This window comes from Mauremys mutica, chromosome 2, assembly GCF_020497125.1.
Source record: "Mauremys mutica isolate MM-2020 ecotype Southern chromosome 2, ASM2049712v1, whole genome shotgun sequence".
In the NCBI taxonomy this organism is placed as follows: domain Eukaryota; kingdom Metazoa; phylum Chordata; order Testudines; family Geoemydidae; genus Mauremys; species Mauremys mutica.
Window position 1 is genome coordinate 158,496,261 of NC_059073.1, and position 19,439 is coordinate 158,515,699.

A 19,439-nucleotide genomic window follows, 5' to 3' on the forward strand; every position below is an offset into this window, starting at 1 on the left:
CTTACCCACAAATCACGCTGTTGCCAATCCTTTAGAATCTAAAATCTAAAGGTTTATTCATAAAGGGAAAAAAGTAGAGATGAGAGGTAGAATTGGTTAAATGGAATCAATTACATACAGTAATGGTAAAGTTCTTAGTTCAGGCTTGCAGCAGAGATGGAGTAAACTGCAGGTTCAAATTGAGTCTCTGGAATACACCCCCGCTGGGATGGGTCAGTCAGTCCTTTGTGCCGAGCTTCAGCTTGTAGCAAAATCCCTCCAGAGGTCAGAAGCAGGATTGAAGACAAGATGGAGATGATGCCTCAGCCTTATATAGACTTTTCCAGGTGTAAGAATCCCTTTGTCCTCACGGTGGAAACTTACAGCAAAAATAAAATGGAGTTTGCAGTCACATGGACAAGTTTCTGCATACTTTGCTGAGTCACAAGGCGTGTCTGCCTTCTCTCCATGGGTCAATTGTGTAGCTGATGGCCCTTTAATGGGCCATCAAGCCAGCTATGCAGGGCTAACATCAGCTTGTCTGGGATCTTTCCCAGAAGCAGAGCATAATACAAACTACAGACAGTACAGAGCCAATACTTATAACTTCAACTACAAAATGATACACAGACATACAGACAGCATAATCATAACCAGCAACCCAGAACCTGGTCTTAGACACCTTATATGACCCCCTTTACTTAGGATTTGGTGCCACCACAGGACCTTGGTTGCAACCCATGTTCTATATGGTTCCCATTTATATCAATAACGTCACACCCCCAACGCAAAAGTGATGCAGGAAGGGATGACAAAACATCACTGACTGCATCCTAAGAGCTCCCCACTCTGGACAATGCATCAGCTACGATATTTTCCTTCCCCCTTATGTGGACTATATCCATTTCATACTCTTGAAGGGCCAAACTCCAGCGCAGCAATCTGGAGTTGGTACCTTTGGCCTTGTGCAGCCAGACCAGAGGGGCATGATCACTCAACACAGTGAAACTTTTGTTGTACAAATAGGGCTTAAGCTGCTTGACAGCCCAGACAATGGCATAACATTCCTTCTCAATGGTAGCATAATTTTGCTCAGTGGGGGACAATTTCTTGCTTAGATACGCCACGGGATGTCTTTTATCACCTTCCCCTTCTTGCATCAGTACTGCCCCAAGCCCGATATTGGAAGCATCTGTACACAGCAGAAAAGGTTTGCTAAAATCTGGGCTGGCCAAAACCGGCTCTTTAGCCAAAGCATTCTTGATGCTTTGAAATCCCTGCTCACAGGCCTCGGTCCATCGCACCTGGTCCGGTTTTTCCTTTTTCGTCAGGTCTGTGATGGGAGCAACAATGTCACTGAATCCCTGAACAAACCTCCTGTAGTAGTTGGCCAGACCAATGAACGATTGGACCTGTTTCTTAGTTCTAGGGACAGGCCAGCTCTTAATGGCCTCCACCTTCAAAGGCTCAGGGCGCAGTTGCCCATTGCCCACCCTGTGCCCCAGGTAGGTCACCTCAGCAGCTCCCATTCTGCATTTAGACACCTTAACAGTTAGATTGGCCTCTCTGAGCCGGTGCAGCACAACCCCTACGTGGTTAAGGTGATCTTGCCACGAACTGCTGAATATGGCCAGGTCGTCTATATAGGCCCTGGCAAAAGACTCTAATCCCCGTAGGACCTCGTTTATAAGTCTCATGAAAGTAGCCCCTGAATTACGCATCCCAAAGGGCAACACTTTGAACTCATACAGGCCAGATTCCACTATGAAAGCGGATTTTTCTTGTGCATCAGCATCTAGGGGAATTTGCCAATATCCCCTAGTCAAATCCAGGGTGCTTATAAACTTTGCCCCCCCCAGTGTATCCAATAGATCCTCTATTCTGGGTGTGGGGTAAGGGTCAGGCTGAGTGATCGCATTTAGCTTCCTGTAATCCACACAAAACCTCATGGTTTTATCCTTCTTTGGCACCATCACAATGGGCGAGGCCCAGGGGCTCATGGATTGGGTAATTACCCCCATTGTCAGCATGCTTTTTACTTCCTCCTGGATCTGCCTTTGCATGTCTCCCTTGGCCCTATAAGCTCTGCTAGGAGCTGGGCGGGGACCCACCGTCTGAATGGAGTGTGTCATCCTATCAGTGAGCCCTGGCCTGTTGGAGAAGGTTCGCTTGTGGTGTTTTAACAACATTAGCAGCTCCTTTCTTTGAGGGGGGGATAAACCCTCCCCCATCTCAATGCTCTCAAGAGGCGTCTCTTCCTGGGTTTCAGCAACCATGTCAATCAAAGGGACAGACACTGCCTCTTCCTCAGCACAACAGATCATGTTCACATTTACCTCCCTTGCATGATAAGCCTTCATTCTGTTCACATGCACTGTCTGCACACTTCCCTGGAGCTCTGGCTTTCCCACGTCATAGGTCACCTCATTAATTTTCTCCACTACCTCCATGGGCCCAATCCAAACATCTTTCATTTTGTTCCTCCGGACAGGATCTAACACCAATACCATGTCCCCTATTTCAAACGCTCTCTCCTTAGCATCTTTATCATACCAGGCTTTCTGAGAATCCTGGCTCTCCTTCAGATTCTGCTCAACCAACTTCATCATCTCCTGCAAACTCTCCTTGAACTGAGCCACATACTCAGCCACTGGCTGCTCTGTCTCCTTCACATTACCTTCCCACGAGTCACGGACCAAATCTAGGGGCCCCCGGACCTGCCTCCCATAGAGCAGCTCAAAGGGAGCAAACCCTGTAGACTCTTGGGGCACACTCCTGTACGCATACAATAGATACGGCAGCAGAACATCCCAGTCATTCTGGCGTCTATCAACATACATTTTCAACATAGACTTTAGGGTTCCATTGAACCTTTCCACTAGGCCATTAGTCTGGGGGTGGTAGGGAGCAGCCTTCAGGTGCTTTACCCCACATAACTCCCACAACTGCTTGAAAACCACGGACATGAAGTTAGACCCACGGTCAGACAATATTTCTTTAGGAAAACCCACCCTGCTGAAAATAGAGAACAAGGCCACTGCCACTGTCTCTGCCTCAATATTAGCCAAGGCTACAGCCTCAGGATATCTGGTAGCAAAATCTACCAACACCAGAATGTATTTCTTCCCATTTCTGGAGGGTCTTGGGAATGGCCCCACAATATCCACAGCCACTCTGGCAAAAGCCTCCCCAATAACAGGCAGAGGCTGGAGGGGCACCTTGCTAGGCCCTCTTAACCCCTTACGCTTCTGGCACAGTTCACAGCTCCTGCAGTAATCTCTCACCGACCCAAAGAGGTGAGGCCAGTAGAAATTTTGCTCTAGCCTGTCACATGTTTTGCCTACACCCAGATGTCCTGCAAATGGACCATCATGAGCCAACTTCAACAAATCACTGCGGTAACTCTCCGGTACCACCAGCTGTTTGTGAGCTGCTGCTTGGGAATTCTTCCTTCCCCTGGGCGGCTCCCTATACAACAGCCCATCCTGCATGAAAAACCTGCCTCTCTCTTCACTGGCTGGGACCTGACTTTGGGCATCATTCCTGGCTCTCTCCAGAGATACATCACTTTGCTGAGCCGCAATGAATTCATTTTGGGTTTTGTTTGAATTCAGAGCCATCTCCGAAACTTCAGACAAACCCTCGCCTGCTTCATCATGAGAGACACTCTCTGTCTGTTCGCCGTCCCCCTCACTGGCCTCAGTCAAGGTATCTGCCCCAGGCACCAACTCTTTCTGCGACCTGGTCACCACATTCACGTGGCCATTCACCCTCAGTATGTTATTTCCTACCAAAACATCCGCCGGGATTAAATCCCGGACAGCAGCCTTCACCTCCCCTTGAAAGCCATCCCACTCAAGGTGGATCCTAGCCATTGGCAGGTCCACAGAGTACTCAGATAGTGCCACTATTGTCACATATTCCCCTGGCAACATGTCCTCTGGCTTCACCAGATGTCCCTTGACTATAGTTACATCAGAGCCCGTGTCTCGCCATCCCATGCATTCAACACCATTGACCTTTGCTTCCTTAATAAACCTCTCACTCCCTTGCCAAGCCTCAGTCCTGACATAACTGGTGAGCTCATCCCCTCCCCCCAGGCCACTGGAGACAATGGGGTTGGCATTAGCCATCGCTGTGCTTGCACCTGGACTCAAGGTGGCGCTGTTGAGGCTTGGTTCAGCCTGAGTGCTCAGGGTAATGGAGTTGGCCTGCACTGCTGGCTTTGGGCTGCCCTTCAGGGTCGGGCAATCGGGTCTGATGTGGCCCAGCATACCACAGTGATAGCAGGTCACCTGTTCCATCCTGGGATGCGAGTTCCTACCCTCCATCCCCCCTTTAGAGGAGTCAGGGCCAGGTTTACCTTTAAATCCCTCCCTCCTCTTGAGCTGGGGAGAATGGTGACTAGTTTTCCCCAGGGGTCTACATCCTTCCCGAGCCCTGTTTTGGGTATGGGCATCCGCAATCTCTGCCGCCCGTAGGACTGACTCAGGGTCCCTATCACACACAGCTGCTCTCACATGGTCAGGCACAATGTCTAGGAACTGTTCTAAAGTTATCAAATCCAGCAGTTTGTCAAAACTCCCATGTGCCTTTGCTCCCATAACCCATTTTTTAACAAAACCCATCAGTTTATGAGCACATTCTACAAAAGTACAATCCTTAGACATTTTAAACTCTCTAAATTTAACTCTGTAGGATTCAGGAGTGACTTTGAACCGCCTTAACACAGAATCTTTAAACCGCTCATAATCCAAGGCTTCCCGTTCCCCCAATTCATTAAATACCTCCCTGGCTTTTCCAGTCAGTCTGGTCAGCAGGACAGGCATCCGCTGACCGTCTGGGATTTGGTACAGATTGCAGAGTCGTTCAAAGGTAGACAGAAACGCCTCTATATCCTCAGTATCACTGTAAATGGGACACATCCTTTCCCAGTTTTTCTCATGGCGGTGGGGAAGTGGAGTATCAGGGGGTGATGACTTTCTCCGCTCTTCCACTTGGAGCTGAAGTTTGGCCGTCTCCTGTTGCATCTTGTGAGTCTCCTGTTGCATCCTGTGAGTCTCCCGTTCAGCAGCCAGCAGCTCCAGACGCCCCTTACGAGCTCTCTCTTCTCTCTCATCAGCCTCCTTCTTTCTCTCATCAGCCTCCTTCTTTCTCTCATCAGCCTCCTTCTTTCTTTTATCAGCTTCTTTCTCTCTCTCATCGGCCTCCTTCTCCAATTCAGCTATTTTTTGCCTTTCCAGCAACCGAAGATCTGTTAGATTCCGTTCATGCTCAAGTTGCAGTTTATCTGTCGCTTCTTGCCCTCCAACTGTTTCTGCAGCGTCAGGCAAGGGCCAAGCTCCCTGATCATTGGCCATTAACAGATTTCTGAGTTCCTCCTTTGTAGCTTTCTTTCTAAAGCTTATCCCCTTTTCTGAGCACAAATTTTCCAGGGCTCTTTTGCCCAGTCCCGCATAATCTCTCTGCTCAGCCATTGCAGCAGCTCTCTAACCAATCAAACTCTCAAACCCCAAAATTCGAATTTGGATAGCGTGGGGTTCTGACCCAAAGCTTAATTGACCTGGTTCTGTGGATCCAAGCACGACTACGCCACTGTGACGGTGCGATTCTGGCGGGACCCAACTGAAAGTGCCAAATCAGGACCAATTGCTTAAACAGGGCAGTCACAGCCCTAGGCTGGGGTTTTTCCACCTCTAAGGCAAACCAAACCAGCCAGACAAAAAGGACTTTGGTCTCACCCCACTGGCTAACCACAAGTCACACAAGCAATTTCCTTAGACACTCCAGTCTCCCAGCATCACCACCAGTGCACTCGTCCTGGGGATGAATGGTTATGAAAACCAACACCCCAATAAAAGAAAAAGGTTCCCTCGATCCCAAAGGACCAAGCCTCAGACCCAGGCCAATATACACATCAGATCTTACCCACAAATCACGCTGTTGCCAATCCTTTAGAATCTAAAATCTAAAGGTTTATTCATAAAGGGAAAAAAGTAGAGATGAGAGGTAGAATTGGTTAAATGGAATCAATTACATACAGTAATGGTAAAGTTCTTAGTTCAGGCTTGCAGCAGAGATGGAGTAAACTGCAGGTTCAAATTGAGTCTCTGGAATACACCCCCGCTGGGATGGGTCAGTCAGTCCTTTGTGCCGAGCTTCAGCTTGTAGCAAAATCCCTCCAGAGGTCAGAAGCAGGATTGAAGACAAGATGGAGATGATGCCTCAGCCTTATATAGACTTTTCCAGGTGTAAGAATCCCTTTGTCCTCACGGTGGAAACTTACAGCAAAAATAAAATGGAGTTTGCAGTCACATGGACAAGTTTCTGCATACTTTGCTGAGTCACAAGGCGTGTCTGCCTTCTCTCCATGGGTCAATTGTGTAGCTGATGGCCCTTTAATGGGCCATCAAGCCAGCTATGCAGGGCTAACATCAGCTTGTCTGGGATCTTTCCCAGAAGCAGAGCATAATACAAACTACAGACAGTACAGAGCCAATACTTATAACTTCAACTACAAAATGATACACAGACATACAGACAGCATAATCATAACCAGCAACCCAGAACCTGGTCTTAGACACCTTATATGACCCCCTTTACTTAGGATTTGGTGCCACCACAGGACCTTGGTTGCAACCCATGTTCTATATGGTTCCCATTTATATCAATAACGTCACAGATGGGCAGGTCAGTTTCCTTTGTGTTTAGACCCTTCTACTGGGGAGCAGCCTGCAGCACGGCTCTTGTTTGGTGGGGGGGTGGGGAGGAGCTGCTGATTCACGGGCCCCGAGCGGACCCATGGCTCTTTGCAAATCGCTGATGGACAACAATGCTCCTCAGACCCAGAGTCCTTCATGTGAAATACCCAGGAGTTCTGCTTGCCAAGATCCTTCCCCAGGGTGTGAGGTGTCAGATGAAGGTCCTGGAAAGGATCCTTCCTGTCTAGGCATGGGAGGCTGGGCTTGATGAACCAAGGGATATGTTCCTAATGTGATCCTCTCTGATTCCAAGGTCACATCATCATATTATGCTGGATTCAGAGGGAGGCCCTGGCCTCTCCCTCTCTGAGCCCAGCACCACAGTGTCCCCTCCCTTCGCTCCTGCAAGGGGAGACACTCCCTCCTCACCTTCCACCTAGAGGAGCATGTGCGTCATGTAGTTATCCCAGAATCAGCCCGACCCGGCCTGAAACATGCTGATCAGCTGGAAGGGGAGGAACATGGCTGCCCTTCTGACTTGCACCGTCATATACAAAGATGCAGCGAGCACTTGGCGGACAAAGAGGCAGAGGTGGCTGTACCCCTCCCTTGCAAGGCAGTGTGAGAAGGGAGCTCCCTACATGTGCAGGGGGAGAGCTCAGTGATGGAGGGAAGGAGACAGCAGGGAGGTGGAGCTGACAACCAGGACAGGATTGAGATGGATATTTCAGTTGATCAGGACCCCCGGGGGCCTATCCCCACCTGTAGTAACTAAAGCACATATATTTGGCATGCTCAATCTGAAAGACAGCGTAGCTGAGTGCACAATATTTGGGTCTGCCTTGTTAGAAATGTGGCTTCTAGTCTCAGCTCTGCCTGGAGTGACCTTGCGCAACGTCGCTGTTCAGTGTGGGGAGGGAGGTTGGCTAATACTTGACTGCTTAGGCTTGGGTTCTGAGACCTGGGTCAGTAATCAGGTCTGTGCCGTGTGTGGAAACATAAGCAATAGTCAGCAGAGATGAGATGTGGATGTGGTGTCTCCCAGCTCAGTGGACTCTCCCTTGGGCACCAGGGTAGTGTGGATGAAAGGCAGGAAATCCTGGGCTAGGGTTGGCATTTGCAAAACAAGAATGTGATGGGCTGTATAGACCCCACCCTGGAACAGCCAGGAAAAAGTTTACAGAGGGACCGATGAAGAGGGACTGAGCTATGGAAGCTGCAGAACCAGCATGACTGGCCACAGAGGATGCTAGAGCGGAAGAGCCCCTGTGACACCAAACCCTGGCATGCAGGAGCACTCAGCCGGTGAGTGGTTCCTGTTCCAAAGAACCAGGTCTGGCTCGGATCCGGGGTCCATTTTCCCCAACCCCAGGATGTTCTGGAGCGGGGAGGCTCAGATAAATAAGTCTGGCTGGGGCCTGTCTCATCGAAAAGCTCAGACCCACAGAGGCCTGCGTCCAATGGAGAGAGGCAGGGTCACCTACATTGACCATTCTCGGGGAGTCACCCAGGGACTGCAGGGTGCTGGAGCAGAGCTGGCGGACCTCCAGCTCCATGGTGCGCCTCCCGTCTGCTTCCTCCTGAGGGTGAGAAATAAGGGAGACACCAGGGAGATTAAGATTCAGTGGAGATCTCCGTGGCACGGTAACTCTAGTGGGCATGGCAGGGGGTGAAAATGGGGCTTGAAGGGAAAAGGTGCAACCCTGGCTGTGACTGTGCCATAACCAGCCCAGGGTCTGTGTGGATCCAGGTCTAGGCTCCACCCCTCTGCCTGGGGAAAACCAGATCCATCATGGCTTAGTCTCCTGTAGGGTGGATGATCACAGTGGGGCGAAAGAAGGAGGAAGCCAGGGGTCCTGCCCTCCCAGCCTGAGGGACAGAGCCCAGATGGCAGCTAGGAGAGGGAGGAGAGAAAATGGGCTGGGAGGAAAAAACACTGTCATCTATTTGTCATCATCTTCCATCAGTAGATGGAGGGCGCCATCCCCAGTTCCATCTGCTTCCCAAGCCCTATTTGCTGCCCATCGCCTGCCACTCCCCATCTGCAGCTGCCCCTCCTTCCCTGTCCCTTGATGTTCTGTCCCGTTCACGGACTCCCATCGCTAAGGTCTCTGCGGATTCTTACCGTGCTGTCGAGGGTCAGGGTGCACTGACACACCAAGAAGTCAATTAAGGGTCTTGATGCAGATTTCTCCAAGAGCCCATGCACCCCCATTGTTCGTATAAAAGAAGCAAGGGCTTCTCTGACCTGCCAGACCCAGACAGAAACAGAAATGATTTGCACACAGTGTGGAGGGACCTTGTCCCCTCCCAGTCCAGGCTGGGATCCTTTCTCAGCGGGTGTTTGGGGAAATGCTGCTAGGCAGCCCAGAGATGAGAATGCAGCTGGAGCCCTGCTGGGATTCTTTCCCCCACCTTCTGCCCTACACTATGGAGCACTGATGTGTCATGGGTTTCGATGCACAGGGTCCTGGCAGGCTTTGCACTGGCAGGCAGACATTCGCTAGCTTTGGCCGCGTTGGCCATGGTTCCAGACTCACCTGTATGCTTGTGCTCTGCAGGATTGGCCCTAGGGCTGTGAACAGCTTCTCTGTATGGTGTGTCATTTCGGAAACTGTAAGAGAGACAGACACACGGCTCGGCAGGGCTGATGTTAAACCGGGGTGTGCAGGGACCTGAGATCTCAGGAAACTTAGAGCAGCCTCAGTGTCCCTACATGACCCTGCTGGCAGGGTACCCCCATGGGTAACCAGCTGCATCTGCCCACGCTTGCAGTTCCAGCAGTGATTGTCCTCTCTCATTGCCGCAGCATCGGCTGAGGGGCTGCAGGACTTGGATTATCTACTGCAGATAGATACAAATGACCCCAATGAGGCCCAGTGCTAAGTGCTGCTAATTGCACAAGAGGCCATAACACATCATAAAACAAGGCCTCGCTGTGGGTCACTTACTGTTGGGATCAGACTATCCAGTCCAGAATGAAGAGACTGGCACAGGTCTCCTCTTCCTCATCCTTGTTCAGCCTCCTGAACAGGAACACAAGCAGCTCCAGCAGGAACAAGCGAGCTGCAGGAAGAGGAGTGAATCATAATGGGGTGAAGCATAAAGGGGAAGGGAATATAGTTCTATGCCTTGGCTCTGAAATTCCACAGGCTGTGATCTCCTTTTCTGGGAAAGGTGAATGGGTTTCTTACCTGGAGGGAGAGATAGCTCAGTGGTTTGAGCATTGGTCTGCTAAACCCAGGGTTGTGAGTTCAATCCTTGAGGGGGCTATTTAAGTATCTGGGGCAAAAATCTGTCTGGGGATTACTCCTGCTTTGAGCAAGGGGTTGGACTAGATGACCTCCTGAGGTCCCTTCCAATCCTGATATTCTATGATCTTATGAACTAGAAAGTCCAGGGCCTCTTTCCGCTCCTCCTTACGTGTGTCTCTCTGGGGAGATGACACACCTAAGGGAAGAAAGCAACAACAGCAAAGGTAAACTAGATCAAGTGTCTCTCAGGCCAAGCCCTTGGATGGCAGAGTGAAGGGCTGAGGCTGGAGAGGCAGATTCTGATTCCCATCTAAAGAACAGGTCAGCAAGATGGATCAGTCTATGAGTGACGCCGAGGTTTTGGGGACCATGGCTCATGTAGAAGCAGAGTTTGACGGGTCAGGAACCGAAGATGTGGAGCACTGGAACAAGGTGTGGGATGCTGATGTTCCCGGTCAAAGGGGTTGGGGGGGGTCGGAGGAAAAGAAACCAAAGGAGAGTTCTGCAGGATCCATCACCCACTAGGAACAGGATGAGGCAGGGACAGCTCTTCCCACAGCCCACCTAGTCTAAGCCAATAGGCCCCGGCATTTTGCCTGAGTGATCCCAGCATCTCTTACCATGGAGTGGAGTGCTGGGAAGAGGGTGCCAATGTCCGTCCTCAGGGCAGTCTCATCCATGTCCCTCACGCAAGCAAGGCTCTGTGCAAGAGAAGAGACGCATTACATGGCGATGACGTGTCAGGCAGACAAGCCCCAATGTGTAGAGTCTCCATCAGCAGCTGGGTTACCACAACCCAGACTTGGAAGGAATAAAGTTATGGCCTTGTGGAGAGCAGCTTCTAGCTGGTGCCGGACTCTCCCTTCTCTGGGAGGGGCATTTGATCCCTTTGTTTGCACTAGCCTAGTATCACTTCTGGTTGGTTTAACAGGAAAGTTGTACCTGATGCCAGCTGGGGTGATGTGTGCTGAGAGGATGGCAGGGATGACGGGCTCGGTTTGGAAGAGCAGGGCCCGCCCTGATTACTTATCACTACTGATGTTAGGGCAGTGCCCAGAGACTCCAGTCAGGGTCAGGCCCTGTTGCACTGGGTGCAGCATAACACAGATAGAGACAATCTCTGTCCTGAAGGGCTGACAGTCTAGAGACCCACACAGACAGGTCAGGGATGGGGAGACAGCATCCAAGGGCTCCTCCCTGCCCCCGTGCTGGGATGAGGAGACCACGCGGGAGCTTGGAAGGGAAAGCTTAATGTCCCTTCATGCGGCCTTACCAGGGGCCAAGGATCTGGCCCATTGTCTCTGCCTGCTCACCTCCTACAATGGTCACTTCCAGAGTGTACCAGAGATGGATACTCCTGCTTTCTGGCTTGGGCCAGCCACTTCCCCTCCCGGAGCCTTGCTCTCCGCAGATCTAGGCTGGGCTAACAGCTAACCCTGCCCTGGGCCCAGGGAGAGGTGAATGCGTGGGACACTCTGGGGAGAGGTGAAGCTCAGGACGATGGTTATTATTTCTCTCCCTGGTTCCCTAATGCAGCCCATTGCTGACCAGCCAGCAAAGAAGAAAGAAAGCAGAGCCAGGTGCTGGGAATGGAGGCGCCTCTCTCCTCCCATCTGCAACACCTGCCCTGGCAAAGGGGGTCAGAGCATGTTCTCTAGGGCCAGAGAATGGCAGTGAATCTGGAAGCAAGCAGATGGGGAAAGACGGTCAGAGCCTTAGAGGGTCAGTGTGTCATGGGGAAGGCAGTAGGAGGCGGGAGTCCAGGCTGAGTTGGCGATGGAGGGAACTTTGTACCATCTGTGCCATAGGCACTTCCCCAGTGTGCTGTGGATTTCCCGCTATCTCCTCACTCACTCTGCTTTTCCTTGGCCTTTCCTCGTTGATGATTGGGGTGAGCTGTCCCCTGGGTGATGCAGAGGCCTTTCGCTTGGTGCCTAAAATGAACAGAAGGAAACTAAGTTTGCTCTTAAGCAAAGTAAGCAGTCACGAGATTAGAGGGAGGGTCCCCTCATGGACTGTAGCTGGTTAAAAGACAGGAAACAAAGGGTAAGAATATATTTTCAGTTTTCACAATGCGGTAAATAGTGGGAACTAGCAGCTGGAGCCAGGGGCATGATGGGAGCCTGCCCTTCCCCACCCCTCCAATAGCTAGATTTCATGGGGGAGGTCTGATTTCATGGTCCATGACTTTTTCATGGATGTGAATTTGGCCTACCTATGGGATAGTTTAGGTTAAGAAATAAGTAGAAAATAGGCTTTTGGCCTAAGTTAGCTTAAGTGTAGAAGAGTTTAGAAAACTGAAGTTGTTTGTGTGAGGAAAGTTAGTGGCAAGTTGGAGATCCTGTTATGGGAAACTAAGAGTTAGCAAGGACATGGCCTGGGGTTATGCTACTGTTAGGTTTGAGTTAAAACTGGCTTAAGCAGGGGTTTTAATGAGTGGTTTTGAGCACTGTGACTGTTTTATTCAAATGTTATCTATACTAATAGTATGGGAAGGCTATTGGTGCAGCTGTTAATGTAAACCACGTGTAAAGTAGAGTCAAGGAGGCGATGGAAATATAATTAGTGTAAGGGGGAGATGCACGTTCAACAGTATGAGAATGGCTTCTACTGGGAGTTGTTTTGTTAATTCGGCGGGCGCTCCAATTAACACCCCAAGGGTACCGTTACGTCCCAGGGTTCTAAGACTGTACTTCACGCTGTTGTCAGCAGACTGATCCCGCATTGATCCACAATACAACAGTTAGACACACACTCAGTGATGACAGTATAAGTGGTAGTTGCGCACCTGTTTGCTTAACTAATCGTTTTCCTTTTGAATGAAGTTTGGTTTTATCATTCATAGTGTCACCTAAATACATTTTCTGTAACCGACCTAGATGCTTGAACCTGGGTTTTGTTGCAGCCTTATCTGTAATGACTTACTACGAATTGGAAACATTCCAACATGAATGTTACACAAGGTTACGCAGGGAAAGGGGTGAATCTGAGGAGTCTGTACCCCTGTTTCCTACTTACCTGAAGCAGCAGGCCCAGACAGGGAAGGGCTGCAACTCCCTGTGGCTGCTGTATCCTCCTTCCCCTGGCCTATGGCTGAGATAAGTGCAAAGAGGAGGGGGTCATTTCCTCCTTTCCTGGTCACTGATAGAAACCCCAGGGGGTGAGGTAGACAATACAGCCATGTGGGGAACTAATCACACTGCACCACACCTCTGGAGAGGGACTGCCACCAGTCACAGCTCAGAGCATTTATATTACACACCCATCTCCAAGGCATTTGACAAACACCTCACCCCACTGGTAGGGAGCTGAGATAACATGGGCAGGGGCAATAGGGGCCAGGGGGAAATTTGGGGAGAATCTGCCCCAAATTCTTCCCCAACCAGCAGGATTCCATTAGAGATTTTAGCCCAAGAGGCCAGGACTTCCCCAGCTCTGCCTATCCCCACTTCTCTAGTTAATGACAGATCTCCAGCAGGAGACAAGGAGAGTGCAGACAACGCCAGGGTGGCAATGCTGCATTGGGGTCCCATCAGACAATTCCCTGCCAGTCCAGAAGGGCTAGAAATGTCTGGGGGTTTAAATAAAGCTAAAATGCTCCAAGGATCCTTGGAGAAAACAAACCTCCTCCATCAGGAGACCCTGACTCCCCAAGCACATGGAGATTCATTCCATGCAGATTCCCAGTAGTCCCCTGCAGGTACCTCTGGAGAGGACAGCAATGGGGGGAGAGGAGGGTCCATTTCTGGGCAGAATTCCTACTCACCTCCAGACTGGACCAGCAGTCGGCAGAGGTGGCCGTAAAGATCCATATCGGCTCCTAAGACAAGAACCAACATGAATGAGTCCCTGAGGCTTCCTTCCCATGACACAGACCCCACCATATTCACACATGGTTCTAGATGGGCCAAGGAGACCCAGAGTTAGGTTTTTTTGCTGCCTGCCTGGCTGGAGAGACAAGACCGCTATGAGGTGGTGAGACCTCAATATTGATGTAAAAATTTTGTTAATAGAATTATTCTAACTTATTTTTATAATGTTAGGTCATTACGAACATGTTTGTGCCTTTACTGAACATTCCTATATACCTATAAGTATATTATCACCAGGATGCTTGAAAATATAAGCGTAGCCCAGTTTTAGTTAGCTAGGTTATAAAATGTTCATGCTAATCAAAGAAATAGCAGAAGGCTTCAGCTTTCTGTCATCCAGAAAGAAGCAAATGTCCAGAAAATAACATCTCCTTGACCATAAAACTGTCTCGCAAGAGTGTCTGTACAAACTTTAAAAGGCAGCTGTCCTCATTTTAATCTGCTTTAACTTTTATACTATTTTCTTGCTGTGCTATGTTTAAAATATGTGTTGCTTATTGGCATTTGTGCTTTGTACAAAATATTTAAGAGAAGTTTAATTGCTATAACAAACCACTTGTAACTCTAAGGAACTTGGGTCAAGAATCAAAGCACCCAAAAGAGTGTTTTATCTGCACCAGAACACCTCCCTTTTCTATAAGCTGTCAGTTTATTATAGATCTAATCCTTTATCTCAATAAAACAAATGTTATAAAGAGAAATGTTTTAGGAAAGATCTGGCCCCGTAGGAGAATGTGAGAATGTTATTTATGTTAGATATTCCGAAGTGAATTTAGGGATATGTTAGAACAATAAATCTAGGCTGTAAAGTGGGCTCTACCAGCCCCTCTTTACAAGAAAACCCTATCCTTGTGTCCGTAAATTTTTAGAGAAAAATGTGTGTAGTTGAGTGTAGCAGGGTGGACCCTGCTCCTGCCCAGAGGGGCTTGAAAAGCTGCCTGCCAGGGCTTGAGAGGGGTGGCTCTGGAAGCTGGGCTGAGTAAGGAAGTGGCCACAGCTGGGGCCACGCCCCAAACTGAAGCCCTGGGGCTTATAAGAAGGCAGGGAAGCCAGAGCGCAGACAGTCTCTCTCTGCCTTCAGAGAGAGATGGGCCTAGCTGCTGGGAAATAGAGGCCAGGTACCTGAGTGCAGCAGGGCTGGGGAAGGCTGAGGAGCTAGGGAAGCTCCAGCCTGGAAAGCCCCAGGCTGCGGCCTAGAAAAGGGCAAGAGGTACTGGGGGTTGCATGGGACAACCCAGGAGTAGGTAAAGCAGCAGGTCCAAACCCCTTTTGCCTGTGATGAGAAGGTGGATACTGCAGTCTGTCCCAGGAGCTGGGGCTAGAGCACGACTGGGCAGTAGCCATTCTGAGGCGAAGCGGGGAAACCAGGGTGGGGGTTCCCCAGGGAGGGGGAAACCCAGTTAAAGGGGCACCGGGGTCCTGGGAGGGACACGGGGCCGATAAGAAAACAGGCGGATCACCAGCCAGCAGAGGGCGCTCTGGGCTGAAAAAGAGCTAATTCTGTGGAAAAACCAGCGGGAGGCGCCGCGGCGGTGAGTAGCCCGTTTACATATGGTGGAGAATGCAGGCATAGCGGTCCGCCCCTGATACAAGAGGCCTGGGCAAGGACTATGGGACAGTTGCCCAGAAGAAGACGGCCCTAGATAGAAAATGGAGACAGAGACCCTTATTAAATTCCTGGCCGAAAGCCAGCAGCAGCAGCAGCAGCAGCTCGTACAGCAGCTGGGGGCCCACCAGCAGCAGCTGCTTCAAACCTTGGGGGTCCAGCATCGGGAGCAACAGACCCAATGCTTCCAGCAACTCGCCACCCTGTGGCCGAGTCCTGGGGGCGCTCCACCCGGGGGGGCCGCTTCGCCTACCCCCCCTGCGCCACTAGTACGTCTGACCAAGATGGGGCCCGAGGATGACCCGGAGGCTTATCTGGTAACCTTCGAAAGGGTGGCGGCAGTAGCCGGGTGGGCACCGGACCAGTGGGCGACCCTCCTCGCCCCCTATCTGACGGGGCCCGCTCAGAGGGCCTACCGGGGCCTCCCAGACGATGAGGCCCGGGTTTACGCTCGAGTGAAGGCGGCCATCTTGGATGCCTTCGAGGTCACCCCGGAGACCTTTCGACGACGGTTTCGGGGAAAGTTTTACCCTCCGGGCGTCCGGCCCCGGGCTGTGGCCCAGGAGTTAAGGGATGCAGCGAGTCGATGGCTACAGCCTGAGCGTAGAGCCTCCGCTGACATCGCGGAGCAGATCGTCCTCGAGCAGTTCGTCCACATCCTCCCGACTCCCGAGACGGCGTGGGTGTTGCGGCACCGTCCTCAAACGCTGAGCACGGCCGTTAGGCTTATGGAGGACTTTCTCGAGGCCGAGGCCCCTATAGGCCCGGCCGCCCGGGCCCCGAGTCCGGGACCGGGCACTCAGAGACTAGCTGAACACAAAATGGTGGAGAGACGGTATAGAGACTACTATTGGAGAGCCTGTCGGGCCCGGCTCGCCGAGCAGCAAGCGGGGCTGCTTCAGCTGCGGCAGGGGAGGGCACACGGACCTCATTGGAGCCCAGGCACCTGGGGCAGGAGGCCGGTGCCAAGGCCAAGGAACTGTTGGGCCTGTGGGAAACCAGGGCACTTGAAGCGGGAGTGCCCCCACGGAACTCGCAGGGCCCAGCCAAGCCCAGAAAGAAGGGCTGAGGCCCACAAAACTGGGGCCGAGGCAGGGGGGAGGCCTCGAGGGTGCTTCCACTGCCACCCCAAGGGCCACATCACGAGGCAATACCCCCTGGGGCAGAAAGGGGACGTGCCTGTAACTGAGGCTCGGTCTGGGACCCCCCGCCAGGAAGGGGTAGTCCCGACCGAGGCCCCTAAGCAGAAAGGGGCTGGGGCAAAACGGCCGCACCGTAATCAGGGAACCCACACCAGGGCCAGGGGGGCCGAAGTGGGAACCCAAACTGAAGGGGGAACCCACAGAGGACCAGGGAGGTCTATGGTGGGGACCCGGAACCAGGGGGAAGTCAGCAGGCTGCTCCAAGCAATGGAGGGCCTGCGGCAAGAAAGAGATTCCCTGCGGGCCCAGCTGAGAAGAATGCTGGGCCGGTAGAACACCCCGCCTGCCCCCCTCCCGGAGGGGTTCTTGAGGGGGAGGGTGTGTAGCAGGGTGGACCCTGCTCCTGCCCAGAGGGGCTTGAAAAGCTGCCTGCCAGGGCTTGAGAGGGGTGGCTCTGGAAGCTGGGCTGAGTAAGGAAGTGGCCACAGCTGGGGCCACGCCCCAAACTGAAGCCCTGGGGCTTATAAGAAGGCAGGGAAGCCAGAGCACAGACAGTCTCTCTCTGCCTTCAGAGAGAGATGGGCCTAGCTGCTGGGAAATAGAGGCCAGGTACCTGAGTGCAGCAGGGCTGGGGAAGGCTGAGGAGCTAGGGAAGCTCCAGCCTGGAAAGCCCCAGGCTGCGGCCTAGAAAAGGGCAAGAGGTACTGGGGGTTGCATGGGACAACCCAGGAGTAGGTAAAGCAGCAGGTCCAAACCCCTTTTGCCTGTGATGAGAAGGTGGATACTGCAGTCTGTCCCAGGAGCTGGGGCTAGAGCACGACTGGGCAGTAGCCATTCTGAGGCGAAGCAGGGAAACCCGGGTGGGGGTTCCCCAGGGAGGGGGAAACCCAGTTAAAGGGGCACCGGGGTCCTGGGAGGGACACGGGGCCGATAAGAAAACAGGCGGATCACCGGCCAGCAGAGGGCGCTCCGGGCTGAAAAAGAGCTAATTCCGCGGAAAAACCAGCGGGAGGCGCCGCGGCGGTGAGTAGCCCGTTTACATTGAGAAAAAGTTTTGTAGAAAACCTTAGTTGATTTCTAAAATATTGAAATGACAAACTGTTTTGAAAGGCATATTTGCAAAGTTTTTTAACTAAATGCAAAGTATCTAATGTGGTTTTTAATACCATTGCTACGTGTGGTAAAATTCATTATGTACTAACATGAAATCTAATGACTTTGCTCAGCTGATTACCAATATAAGAAGACGTTTAAGTCTAGACTATTTATTATATTAATGAGGAAGTAATTAGTTACTGGCAGATCTCTACCCACTCCTTCCCCCAATTCAGAAAGATAACAAGAAGCATCATCAACAATTGTTCTAAAGAATCAACAACTTCTTCAATCACTATTTAAGCTAAAGACTCATTAAGAATGATTTAATTAATATCTCAGAAAATGAACTGAATACGTTAAGAGACTAAATTTGAAGATGTTCTGAGAATCTCTCCAACAAAAACAAAGGAACTATAACTGTCAAGAAAGACTTCCAACCCTAACACATATATGCATTAACAAACTACCTATCCATAAGATGAAGAGACTCCATGAATGTACAGAGCCAATGAAAGGGTGAGAGAGATGTGTTTTTCTAAAATTGCATGGAAATAGGGAAGAGACAAGTATAAAAACTCAAAGTGAGCACCCTGAACATGCTCTGTTACCCTGCTCAAACTCAACTCATCCTCTCCCTCTCTACAAGCAAGCTGACACAGACAGGAGAGAGAAGACTCGCCAAAACCAGCCCATCCCTGGAATGTTTACCCCAGATCAGCCAGCGGAAAAACTGGAAGATCCCCCCTTCTCTGTGGAGTATCTGGAAAGGTCCCTCACCATGCTGGGATGGTCGAGCCACAGAAGAATTTTGATGTCTCACATATAATCGCAGATGACAGTGAGGATGTGGATTCCTCTGCGAGTTCTGTGTAAACAGGTGCTATATACTCCAAAAAATGCTCCCAACGGTCTGAAAGGCAGAGCCCAGACAGACATGTGCTCCCTCCTCCAGCTCCCAGAGCACACTGAGCCACAGGCTGCCTACCTCCTTTGTGACACAGGGCCACTGCTGACATCACAGAGGCAAGGTGGGCTGGGGCTGTCTGGCTAGGGCCCTTGGGGTTTGCATCCTACAGATTGGATTAAGGGAGGATTGCTCTTGGCTTTTGTTGGGAATTTTAATTCAAGGAAGCCCCGGGGCCTCCCCACAAACCCTGTCTATATAATGTGTCATGAGAAAAGGAGATTCGACCACAAGGTGCAAAACCATTCTGTGTCAGTCCATTCCAGTATCTTGCCTCATGCCACAGCAAAGGGGAAGGTGAAATCCCCACAATGCACCTGGCCAGCTTTGCTGGTCTCTGACATATGGGTAAAAAATTCCTTCCTCACCCCTCAGTGACCATGGAATCCCTGAAGCATGAGATTGGACTGGCCGTCTGTCTCAGCCTGAGGCGCTCCAATTGCTAGTCCAGCCACAGCTGCATCAGTGCCCTGGGCTGAGAGAATAAAAGGGCTGAGAAGATTCTTTCCTAAGGATACACACAGACACTAAATCCCGTTCCTGAAGGCTGCAATGAAAGGCAGTCAGAGCGCAGGATCCGTGGGTATTTATTGAGTCCCAATGGCATGCTGGGGGCTGTACAACACAGGGGAGGGCAGGGCCGGCTTTAGGAAGTGCGGGGCCCAATTCGAACAGTTTCGACAGGGCCCTGGCAGGGATAACTATATATTTTTTTTAAAAATGTAAAAAACACATGGGGCTTGTACTCACCAGGCGGTGCTCTGAGTCTTCAGCGGCGGGTCCTTCACTCACTCCAGGTCTTCGGTGGCACTGAAGGACCCGC